Source organism: Mytilus edulis, chromosome 14 (assembly GCF_963676685.1).
Source record: "Mytilus edulis chromosome 14, xbMytEdul2.2, whole genome shotgun sequence".
Taxonomy (NCBI): domain Eukaryota; kingdom Metazoa; phylum Mollusca; class Bivalvia; order Mytilida; family Mytilidae; genus Mytilus; species Mytilus edulis.
Window position 1 is genome coordinate 33817540 of NC_092357.1, and position 11119 is coordinate 33828658.

General features: G+C 30.1%; 1 long non-coding RNA gene across 1 annotated transcript; it reads right to left on the reverse strand.

Moving 5' to 3' along the window:
* Positions 1-4484: 4484 nt before the first annotated feature.
* On the reverse strand, positions 4485-9956 carry LOC139502779 (uncharacterized). The gene is made up of 3 exons (XR_011658935.1): positions 9548-9956; positions 8124-8194; positions 4485-6319 (listed from the first exon to the last, which is right to left on the reverse strand). It is a non-coding gene; the product is annotated as an uncharacterized lncRNA (long non-coding RNA).
* Between the last annotated feature and the right edge of the window lie 1163 nt (positions 9957-11119).

The window sequence follows — 11119 nt, forward strand, 5'->3', positions numbered from 1 at the left end:
GGGGAGGGTTGGGATACCACTAACATATTTAGCCTCGCCACATTATGTATGTACATGCCTTTCCCAAGTCAGGAGCCTGTGATTTAATGGTAGTCGTTTGTTTATATGTTACGTATTTGTTTTTTGTTAAGTTTTTGTACTCAAATAAGGCCGTTAGTTTTCTCGTTTAAATATACAATATACATGTATGTATATTGTTGGAAAATATAAATGTTACTTGTATGAACTTTAGTAACAGCACAAAACGCGAGGCTCCGCCGAGCTATTCACCTGTTTCGTAGCGAAAACAAATGAATTTTATTATTTCTGACAATGTACATATATATTGTGTTTATCCTGAACTTATTCCCAACACTTGAAACTTTAGTTATTAAAATCAAAATCATTGTCTCCAACTTCTTAACGAAAGCGACATAGTTGAAACGCAGACAGCGAAAGGATCCCAAAATAACTAGTTAGGAAATATTCATAATACCGCTAGCTCAAATTGAAATTGTCCATGTACACATAAAGCAAACAATTATTTGTATACTTGTTATTTGTACAATAGTTGGCTAATTCCCAGATAAATTGTTTACATTGTCATTTCGGGCCTTTTATAGCTGACTACGCGGTATGGGCTGTGTTCATTGATGAATGCCGGTAAGTGACCAATAGTTGTTATTTTCTGTGATGTTTGGTCTCTTGTGGAGAGACGTCGCACTGGAAATCATACCACATCTTCTTTTTAATATTTACAGTTTACTGAAACCGTTAATTTTGTTTGTATCTTGTCATTACTTAAAATTTAATGCATGATTTCTAGGAATAACCCGTACAAACGTATGCGTTATTTATCGTCACGGATTTACTGATCTTACATTGTCACTGGATTAGACGTACTGATAATATATTTATTTTTGTGATTTATTTGTAAGATCAGATAATTAAGCTGATCTATGAAAAATCCATTTTCATGCATTAAATAGCATGTACTGTGTTACGAAGCTAGATTAAAACTGACAAGGAAAGGTAACACCCGACCACCGGAAGTTTTATATTTTGTAGGGCTTAAATGATTATGTGGTCAAGTGCATCATGCATAGTACAAGGCGATATTGTTCAACTATATTTAAAAGCATGAGTTCAAATCTTCATGGAAGAACGAAAAATATTCTGGCGCAAATTTGCAGCTCTAACATTGTTGGGCTATTATTTAGATGAATTATATGTACGGAATGTGTTTTCAGTCTGGTATCACCATCACTGGTGATCCGATTGATAAAATCTGTCGTGGAGTGATCACTGGTTCAGACGTACTTATTATATAATTATTTCTGTGACTGCATTCTACAATAATTTGTGGAATATTATGCAATAGATGATTCAGCTGGTCTGTAAAATCTCCATCTTCATGCCTTATATATCATGTACTGTGCTTCGACGCTAGATTAAAACTGACGAGGACAGACTACACCCAGCTAAACGTAAGCTGAATGATTCTTAGGTTACTTAGAAGTTATATTGTATAATACTTGTGTTGTATTTCCTGTTTCGTCAACAACAAAAAAACAAAAACAACATGGATACATGTACATTTTATAAATAAATTACTGGGACAAAATGCATTTTTTTGCTTATATTTAAGAAAAATAAGCATTTAAAGCTTACGTTATTTGTGTTTGAATTGTTCATTACCTGCCTGGAAATTTGCAGACGAGTCAAACAACTGACGTTTGGCCTATTTTTCCTAAATTGATATTTTTAAAGAAGTTTTGGGATATTATCTTAAAGGGATAATAATTGAAACTGTAAAATTTCAATACTATGAAATTCAATACTATGAAATTTTCATCTAAATTGGATAACCGATTTTAGGGTTATTACCCCTTAATTGACAATTTAAAGGAAATTTTGGCAGTTTGGATTAAAATCTTGAATATAATAATACATAAAGATAAACTGTTAAATATGTAAAGTATGATCTACAAACTGAGAATATGTCAATGAGACATCAACCTGAAATTAAAACAGAAAATCTAATACGTAACAGCAGGCTTTAATCATTTATGTAAAATGGACGTCACTACACTTGAAAACAGATATAAAACAAGATAAAAAAAAGTTATAAACGTCCAACAAAAACTACATAAATGTCCTGGATTAGGACATGCACATGCATTTAGCAATTTACAAAGTCTATGTATTACAAACCCATCACCAATAAATTTTGAACCCCTAGCTAATCTCGTATAAATAAAAAAACACTGATACATACAGAAAGTCTATATATAAAAAAGTAAATATGTGTTCTTCTGTTTTTTACAGTTCACCTTTTTTGTCATTTCACAATACTAAATTAGATATGCGAATTATGTAATTTACCTTCCGTTTTGGTGCAAATTTCCTGTTGATGCATATCTGTAATAAAACTTATGAATTAAAAAATAAAATCATTATCAAATGAGTTATATACTATTTAGTAGATTTTTATTTAAATATGTCTCACCATTCTTCAAAATACATACTCATAGTTGAGGTGGAAGACTTCAGATAGTAACACCATATAATTTTTTGGAGACAAAACCAAAGATAGGAATGTTAAAAATCATGCTATGGGACACAGTTTCAAAATGTAGGACCCATACTAGTTTTCAAAGGTACCAGGCTTAAAATTTGTCTACATAAGAGTCGTCAGTGACGCTCAGATCAACATAGTTATCAAGCCAAACAAGTACAAAGTTAAATAGCATTGAGAACCCAAAATTCACAAAAAATGTGCCATATACGGATACGGTTATTAATGCCATAAAAAGAGCTATTTTTTATTTGAAAATAGTACAGTTTTGTCATTACATGACTAACAGCCGTCAAAACACTTTGTGCTTGAATTACCACATCTTGAATAAGCAAATATACAAATAATGCATATGACTAATATCTCACACACGCTATAATTCCATCATACATAAAACTCACAAGATAATGTAGATAATATCAGTGTCGGGGGTTGCATCCAGCTGCGAACAAATAAAAATACAAACAAAATCATATAACAAAAATACCGAAATCCGAGAAAAAATCTAAAAAGAAATTCCTTTGTGTAATGACGAACTTAAATCACTACTCATTATTTTACTCCTAAAAACTATTTAATGACCATAGATCTGTTTGAATACTATAACATAGTTGACGGTGCATGGGAAACCATTATCTTTTCACTAGAACAAATTCTTTTCCAGAAAGTCTTGACAAATGATTTGAGATTATGTTCTTTTTCAAGATGCGACCATACAAAAACTTAGACGTACCTGTCAGTGTGACTGCTAATATCAATGCTTTCAAAACTTGACTTGTCATACCTTAAAATACAATTTTGTAGCATTTGAGTACATGTATCTTAGATTCTTTTATTTTCATTGTTATGAATACGCGAAAAAAATCTCTATAAAATACACCTGCAAGTGTACATCATAAAATATAGTTTATTTTGATACCTGATTTTAGGGAAGCATTCCTGTGTGTACATAACATTAATTTGCATGTGTATTTCATTATAACAACGAATCGATAACAAACTTGTTGTATATTAGTATATTAGTATATAGCCAGAACAGATTGTCTTAACGTAATTCCACTATTTGACGTATATTAAAATAACATGTTCGTTAGATCCGAGAACCTGTTTCTTGACCTTGATCTTGATCGAATTAACCTTATCACCAGTTTTGACTTGTAAAATTTTAATAGTATAGTATAAGTAGCACTTTGGATAAAACACGTAGATAGAGGACAGATTGTTCGAGATAAGTCCTGTATTGTCTGTATGCATCAAGCTTAACTACTGTTAAGTTCTACATGTAACGCAATTTTTCTAATTTGTTGTTTTTCTTGCTTTTTTTATGGGTTTGTCTTTTTAATGGACTTTGAGTTTGAATAGTCAATTGGTGTCTTTGTCCTTGAAAAAAGGATAACGCATTGACGGGTTTTAAAACTCTGTGAATGATACTCATTTCTCTTTTTATGTGTCTGTCTTTTTTGTTAATTAATTATTTACCCTTTTATTTCTTAACACGATGGCCTTTTGAGATTGTCAGGCAATCTGCTTATAAATGATATCAAAAACATACTTTCCTAACAAGTTAAATTTTTACAATTTTAAAATATTACAATGATGCATCAAACTCTAAACCAATCGATTTAAATGGACATCTATGAGAAAACCATGCAGATGGTGCTCCATGCAAAGTTGTTTGATTTTGATGAAACTTTGCTGACATGTTCAGGTTGACCTCATATGAAAGTCATGCAAGTTTGAAGCCCTTACACTGCTGGTAACCATGGCAACGATAGGGATTTAGGGTATTTTCGAGTTTATTTATAGATGCATTTACTGAAATGCATAGATTTCATAAATTTCTCAAATAGAAATAAATACTATAATACTTCTGAGTGTTTAAATACTTTAATAGCACAGATAGGATGTGTATGAAGTATAAATCACATAATTTTATTAAACATAATGATATATATAGAAAATAAGGGTGTGGCAAAACACATAAAATGATAAAAAATATGGCCTTTTCATCAAATCACACTAAAACAGACACTACAGCCCAAAAGTCGCTTCAATTTACCCTAAATTTCAGAAATGCTTTGCATTTTCTTTGGTTCAAAATATTTTGAAGGGATTTCGGTTGCAAATTAATTTTATAGATTTTATTGATCATTTAGATAGCCTCCCCCCCCCCTTTTTTGTATTTTCGCAATAAATTGAGGAATGTCTCATATTTTAATGAAACCAAGCATTCAAAAATAAATACTTGAATTATACAGATTGTAACATGCAATATAGGTAAATCAAATAGAAAATTGGATTTTTGTGTCACAAGCAATAGTAAGCATTAGGCTTAAAAAAAGGGGGGGGGGCTGCCAAAGATAATTTTTTTGGGGTATTTTTTTTTATTCCAAATTCCTTTAGTTCACTTGTCCCTATTACTTTAAAGAGTAAAATCCATTCATTTTCTTCCTAGTAATCCCATTTTTGGTTAATGCAGCTTGCTAATTACTAAAGTTGTATTCTGGTTACTGAAAAATGATATGAAATTCAATGTCAAGTTCATCATATTGAAAAATCTAAAGTATTGACATTCAGAAGTTGTGTCTGACAGGTAAACAAAATTAAGACACGTTGCAACCCTTTACTTGCATGCTGGTTACCATATAAGATCATGAGTACCTGAGACAGTGTGGATAAAACCTGAATTTCTATTGTACAAAGGGAGATAATCCAATAAAAATGCTGATTTTTAAAACCTTAAAATTGCAGGTACATATTAATTTAAACTAACATACACTTCAACAATTTAATAAAATATAAACATATCTCTATTTGGTTATCTGGAGAGAGCGTTAATAGTGCATTTGAGCATATACTATTGGTTTGCTTTTGTTGTAGTACTTTCTAAAATTCTCCTAAAAAAAATGTCTAAATTTATAAATTCTCTTTTAGTATTGATAAATTTTTAAATATTTCGATCTGTATAAATGATCATAAATGTTATTATTTTTTATAGCATTAGTATTATATTTAACAATCAATGAAGATGATACAATAACACTAAATGGTGCTTACATGCAAGAATAAGATTATTATAAACATACATAAAAGTTAATTCGAATTGACTTAGCAGCACAAGACAATTGTTGCATAAGGTATGGAATTTAGGGAAGTATTAAATTGTTTCCATACTATCTTATAAGAATTTATATACATGTAACTACATGAACTATGAAAGGTAATTTACTAATAATTCAATCAATAAAACTAGTTAGTCAATCTAAGAAATAATTTCTGACAAATGAAAATATTATTATGTTTATCAAATGGCCAAGTACATTCGTAATCTTCTTTTAATATTGTCTTCAATACTGATGACCTTTTAATACAGAAGTAATTTTACACTTCTTATTCCCTGATGAGAAAGCCTTGCTGATGGTGAGACAGTGAGAACATTCTATTTCCTAGCAAATATCTCTCTCTTCTCATTTGTGTTGCAACTGTGTGTTGACTTGGTGGTTTTCAAGACTTCAGCGAGATTCACATTGCCATTTTTTTTCCTTTTTTTCAAAGCATATGAGTTCCATTTCAATTTATTTTTATTTGAGCTTGCAATTTTTTAACATCAAGAGGAAAATTCAAAGACAGATCAGAGCCTTATTCAAGTATCAGTAATATTATCTAAGTTTTTCTTCATCATAAACATGTTTATCAACAAAAATGTGTCTCAGCAAGCAGTCTTCTTTCATGAACTCCAGTTATTTTTGGATCACCAAATGTCTGTTAAAAATAATAAGAAAACAATTGTTATCCATTAAATGATTGAAATTTCCTAAAAAGAAATTAATTATTACCTTGGTCTTAGTGTAAAATGTTTTTCCATTATCACAACTCTGACATTCCAGTACATAGAATAAGAAATAATATATACTAGCTAAAAATGGACCTAAATTTGATTTTTTTCTTGTTCCAAGCTGCAGCAAACTTAATTTTTATGAAGTTAATTTTGTAGATTTCATCTTGTATTTATGACGTTATGACAATACAAAAATAGGGAGATGAGTATTGATTGCAAATGAGACAAATATCCACAAAAGTTCAAATGAAATGAATGTAATGCCTCTGTACAACCTTCAACAATGAGAATAAAACAGCTCAAGGGTACATTCTATTACAAATGCAGAGATTGCACCTTCATCAGGTGTGGGGGGGGGACACTATATAGACACTACATTCAAACTTGATTCACATGATACAGTTCAGAATTTGGACTGTGATGAATTATTAGACACATCATACATGTAGGTTTCTGACACAGAATAGATGTGGTCAAAGAACTGATGATTTTGAAATTGGATTTGTGCCAATATCCAAAATCTAAAGTCTTAAAGACATGATTAAATTTATCATATCAAAGAACCCCATATATGCAATTTTTTAATGAATTTAAACAAAGTTTAAGTTTGGACCCCAATTTGAATCAACTTGAAAACTGAGCCCAAATCATAAATCTAAACATGCTAAATGCATGATAACATTTAGCATAGAAAAAAAACCTTCAATAATATTTTGATAAACGAACAAAGGTTTTTTTGCCCCCGTGATCTTTTTTGCAATTTGAAAACGAATATTAACAATCTAAACATATAAGAAGTAGTTAACCCAAAAAAGTACAATACACCGTTTAATTTTGCATAATATCATTTTATAAAATTATTCAATTGTTATATGAAATCAAGTTTAAATTTGGACCTTTTGACCCTTTAGCTGATATAGCCCAATTTAAAAACAAGCCAAAACATTTGAAATTGGTAAAACAATAAGCATTGGAAACAAAAATATAATTAATTTTACAGCTAATTTTCTAAGGCATGTAAATCTAAGACTTCGGTTAGCTTGCATGGTTTGTTTGTATATTGTACAATTGCAATTGACATAACGTCTAATCAAATTTGAAAGTACTCCATAAAGGTTCAAATATGCCTATATTTTTTGTTTGAAGATATCAACCTTAATTACAAAGCTTGAATCAATATTTATACAAATAGAGCAAGTAAACCTACCAAAGTTTTACTCTACGCACATTAGGAAAATAGCTGTAATAATGGTAAAAGTGTTTTTTTCAAAAATGAAAAATACAAATGTAGTCTTCAGGTTTACCATAAATGCATGTATACTATAAATGAGGATCTCAGTGTCAAGCTGACAAGAACACATATTTTTTTCTAGGTTTCATTCTTATAAAGAGAACAATTCCAACGATGAGTAATGAAAATTTTGTTGTGTAAATTGTACTGATATGGCCCTTAATTGATCATAAAATAATAATTTGAGTGTTCCGTGTGTTATTTTTACTTTTTGTTTACCAGCTTGAACTTTTAAAATTGAAGGGTTAATCTATTTATTGATTATTTATCATGTTTTTACAATAAAAAATGTAACTGGTCAATTTCCAATTTCTATATTATATGATTATATTTCACAAATAATGCCACAACACAGGTCTTATTTGCTGTCTATTTAGTAGTCTCTTGTTATGACTTGTTTGATTCATTTTTTTTTATCAATTATATCATATATTTACCTATATGATCTCCTATCATATCTGCTTTCATTTTAACATTATTTTTGTGCTTTTCCATCTTCAACATTAACCTGTTGATAAGAAATAAAATATTGTATATTTGTACATTCGCATGATCAGTACAGTGAGTTACATCTACATGTACATTGTACATTAAGTTGGCTTAACATAATGCATTGGTTCATTGAAAACAAAAGTTTTGTAGATATGATAATTAATTTGTGTAAATGTCATAAATGCTATGATATCAATCACATCATCAAGTAATTCATTTCTTCAGTATTGTTATTTTGAATTTGTTTTATCTGAGTAATCTGTAATGTTATAATCTCATGTTGCCCCTTCTGGGCCCTTTAATTTGGAATACATTTGTAAGCATATTCTATTCAGATTCTATTTTCTTAACGATAGAAGTAAAGACATGTAAAAGTTCTCTTTCCATGTTTATAACTGTGATACATGACCTGCACTAAGGAAATGTTAAGAAAAAGTCTCACAGTAACCAATTTTTAGAGAGAAAAAAAACCAGCTCATAGTCTGTAAACATTTTTTTGAGTTTGAGAACCATATATTGTATCAATCTAGCTGCATTGTACAATGTACAGGTAGTACTGGTAAAGGAATGAATAAAGACAGGAAATTCACAACTCTTTGGGAGCTATATTGTGACTTTAACAGTACTTAATCAAAACCTGTCACAAAATTTTTTAGGGTAGGGATAAAAATAAAGGTAGGTAAGGGTAGTGCGGTTAACACACATACTTTTTAGTTGGCATAAATGTACAGTAGTTTACGTATGTTTATGTAATTTATACGTGTTTTTTGTTTCTCCTTTTTTTATATAGATTAGACCATTGATTTTCCTTTTCGAAGGGTATTACACTAGTAATTTAGGGGTCCTTTATCATGTTTATAGCTTGTTGTTCCGTGTGAGCCAAGGCTCTGTGTTGAAGGCCGTCCATTGACCTATAATGGTTTACTTTTACAAATTGTTATTTGGATGGATAGTTGTCTCATTGGCACTCATACCACATTTTTTTACATTGAGTCTATGGGAGCAACATTCTGACTTTAACAGTGCTTAATGTAAAATGACAATAAAATCTTTAGGGTAGGCTATTTTTAGATTTCTTGAGAGACTGAGAAAGAAAAAAGTTTTTCTATTAAAATTTAGAAGGCAAACACATAAATCTTTTAGTTTCAGAAGAATTTTAAATCATTACATGTATAAATGTATGTCAATGAAAATTAAATCAGTGTTTGCTTCAAGAAAATTATGTAAATACCCCTCCCCCTTTTTTTTCCCCAAAGAAATAGTCTATGCTCTTTTTCCTATATTTATGTGTTGATGTGATGTTTCTACAGTAGGTCTTTTTATGGTGTCAAATTGTTTTTCTAACCACAAAAAAAATTAACAAACTTACCAGAACCAACTGAAACTGAAAGTTTTGCTTTGGAATTTCCGTTGCTAGATTTGGGAGGGTCATGAAAGGATGGCAGCAACTCATTTTGTCTTCTTGTCTACTACAATCCAACTCCTGTCCATGTTTACAGCATATGCATTTTAAAATGTGAGTCTGAAACCTAGGACTAGACATGATAGTGATAGTCTAGCCTCATGAGTCATGTCTATATAGACTATCTGATCAGGATCAGACTTATCCCAGTGGCAGTGGGAATGTCTTTGCCACATGGTTTGCTATGTCTTTGTTACACTCTTTCAATAAAAATAAGTTTTTGGCTACACCATATTCATAAAAAATACCATTATTTCCTATCCTTCTGCACATTTCTTGATTTCCCTCCTTCTGTTATTGACACTAAATCTACCTTTTATTGTGAAGAGTTTTACAAAGGGAGATAATTTTAGCTATATTTTTCAGTTTTTCATCTTTTATTCAAATAAGCTTATATCAATTTACAACCAAAATCCCGTTAAGAAATACAAGTTTGTAGTGAACCATAACGTTTAACAAAATATTTTTTCAATTTGAGTGACTTTTGAGGTTTTATGGACATTTTCAGTACAGGCTGAATTCAAATTTTTAAAAAACACAATTATGTCAATAAAAATAAAAACAAAAATAAAGGTTGAAATAAGATCCAAATTACAGTTTATTTTAGTAGAACGTCTGAATTTTAAGGCCAAACAATTTTTTTTGTCATATAATACTTTGAACTATTCAATAAAAAAAACCCAAAAATGTCCATTTTCCAGTAAATTTGGTACTAAACTAGAATTGCCCTGTATTCACATAATTTGAGATAAATTGTCATTTTTTAACCATAGAACTATTAGATGTACTTAATACTTTACTAGCAACCCAAAATCAGCTGAAAATTCCACAACCCCTTTCATAATTTTTTTTTGATTTTGCATGGTTTTCTCGTAGACATCCATTTAAATATTCTTTTTATTATTATTTTCATGGGTAAAAGATAACAAACATTTCTTGTAAAAATAAATAGGTGATCGGAAATTACCATAATCCAATAATTATGGCACCCTCAACGGAGTTGGGGTGACGTATTGTTATTCTACATTTCTTTTTTTTCTTATATTTATTATTTTTCTTCCACACATTTTGTCCAGGAGTGTTTTGTGTGATGCCTTATAATGAATTTCCTTTTATGGTAAAACATAAACATAAAAAAAATAACGTTTGCTTGTTATCAGTTAAAATACAGTTGCTGTAAAGTGATGCTTAGAACTATTGTCATGCATTTTGTTAAAAACAAAAAATTTGAAATAATTTAAGGCTATGCAATTTTCCCAACTTTCTGTAACATAATGTATACGTTCACTTTGTCTAAGCTTTTGAGACAAAACAACAATGTGCATAATATGATCAATTATAGAGCAAAAGAATTACACCAAGAGCCACGGTAAAAGTTAACGATATTCCATAAGATGACGAAGACAATTTTGTACTTGCGCAAAACGAGCGTGTTTCGTTTACCACAAAACTCATCAGCAACACTCGAATATAAAAAGG